Genomic DNA, 2500 nt, shown 5'->3' on the forward strand with positions numbered 1-2500 from the left:
ATACGTTCTTTGCTCACTAATCACTGTTGACTTCTTTCTTTCTAATAAAAAAATTCAGAACATAGAATGTGAAAAATCGTATGGCGTTAATCCTTAAAAAATATACGAAGAAGAAAAGAAAAGGTAAAGAGATTTAGGAAATAGTGTTATGTTTTAATTCCTCCTTACATATCCTGCGTCCATTATCTAGACTTGCTTATCATATCTTCCCCTGCTTCTCTATGTAAAAATGAAAGAAGCGAGATGCGGGCGAGGGGAGAGGGGAGAGAGGAGAGAGAGAGAGAGAGAGAGAGAGAGAGAGAGAGAGAGAGAGAGAGAGAGAGAGAGAGAGAGAGAGAGAGAGAGAGAGAGATGGGGGGGGGGGGGGGTGTTCCACAAAATACTGATCAAGCACATAATTTGCGATACAAATTTACAAATCAACATAACCCTATCGGCAACATTCTGCATCAAAGGAACAGAATCCCTCATAAAAACATGAACTATTTCATCACCGAGGATAACCTTCGACATTTCCAAACCACATTCTGCCTTGTAATTCACCTACGGCACTTTCATAGAGTTAAGTAATAGGCCTGTTATATTTCTGTATTCCATAATACTTCTATATTGCTATCATTCGTGCAAACTGGAGATTGAGAAAAAGGAAAACGAAAACATAGAAAGTGAACAAGAAAGCAAAATGAAAAAAATGGAAAGAGATATCGAAAAAGAAGGAAAAAGCAAAATAGAGAGAGACAAAAAAAAAAAAAAAAAAAAAAGGAAAGAGACAAACATGAAAAATCGATATAGAGAGAACGAAAACCGTTTTCCCAATATCCAAATACGAAAAAAAATGTACAAACATTATATTAGTAAGTTGCCGCTGTAAGGAAGTAATCCAAATGCCGCCAGGGGGAACGGAGCCTAATACTTTGCTAATCGGATTGCTGCCTCCTAATCCAGGGATCATTTGGATATAACCCACAATAAATTTTTAGTTGGAGGAATACCAAACTCAGAAGGTTTACATCATTTGCTCTCAGTACCTTCACATTTTATTTATTCATATTAGTATTTGCTTGTATTCAGACGTTTATTTGTATTCATATTGCGTGTTTTTGATGATCTGTTCAGCATTCATTGGTATGAATATCTATGAGCAAAAATATTCATGAGTATTTGTATATCTACTGTGTATACTAAAGCGATATGTCTTATGAATAGGTAATGACTGTGATATGTATTCATATGAGGTATATATAAGCAGATGTAAAGATACAGAAATATATTGTGTTCGTATCCCCTTCTTAGTTCTGAACCAAATAACGAGATTTTTAACATCAGATTTCCAACGTTTGCTGATTTTGCGTATATATATATTTTTTTAAAGGCCGGAAAAAGTAATGCAATTTTAAGAATTCTAACAGTCAGCGGGAAAATATTAATTAATTCAATTTATATTTTCCCGGGAGGCTTTCACACATAGATGAAAACACTGGGAAATGAACAGAGGAATAATGTTTTGCGCAATACAATAATTGGCTTGTCACTCAGCGTCTGGGCGCCAGAATCAACAATATTTGGCTCTTCTTTATTGTCCTTCCTGTGTTTCTCTTCCTCCTTCATTGCACTCTTTCTCCATGATGTTTTTTTATGTCGTTTATCTTTATTTATTTCTTTTCTTTCTTTCTCTCTTTCCTTCTCTTTTCGTCTATCTATATGTTTATTTCTCTGTCCAACAATCGAAGCCTTCTTTCTTCTCTTCGCCTTCGTCCACCTGCCTTTCTCTTTATCCCTTTTTTCTTATCTTTTCCCCACTCTCTTTCCTTCCATTTTTTCTTTGACTTTGACTACAATTTTCTCCACGTGCATCTCCATACCGAGTCTAAACAAATTACCACAGCACGCTGCCGGAATTTCTATTTGTGATCGCAAACACATTTTCGAAGTGTTCTGTATTGCGGCTCAGCTGTTAGGAAGTACAAATTGTGTTTTGAAAGGCCAGGAAAGATTTCCTATGTTAAATTCTCTCTTGTTCTTGGTATGTGCAAATGCTGCTGACTTTCGCTCCAAAGTATCATTAGTATGGTGTACGGGTGGGCGTCTGGGTGCTCTCTCTGTCTGTCTGTCTGTGTCTCTGTCTCTGTCTCTGTCTCTGTCTCTGTCTCTGTCTCTGTCTCTCTCTCTCTTTCTCTCTCTCTCTCTCTCTCTCTCTCTCTCTCTCTCTCTCTCTCTCTCTCTCTCTCTCTCTCTCTCTCTCTCTCTCTCTCTGTGTGTGTGTGTGTGTGTGTGCCTGTTTGTATATCTCTGTCTCTGTATCTGTCTTTTTCTCTTTTTGTCTGTCTGTCTGTCTTTCTCTTACACTCTCTCTGTCGTTCTCTTCCTGTCTCACACAGGAACAAACATACACATACACATATGTGTAAGCACGGATGTGTATACACATAAATGCACACATGTATTCATATGATCTTGTAAAACCGTACGTGGGGCTTCATTACAAATACAGTTAGGTTCG

This window comes from Penaeus chinensis, chromosome 30 (genome assembly GCF_019202785.1).
Source record: "Penaeus chinensis breed Huanghai No. 1 chromosome 30, ASM1920278v2, whole genome shotgun sequence".
NCBI lineage: Eukaryota > Metazoa > Arthropoda > Malacostraca > Decapoda > Penaeidae > Penaeus > Penaeus chinensis.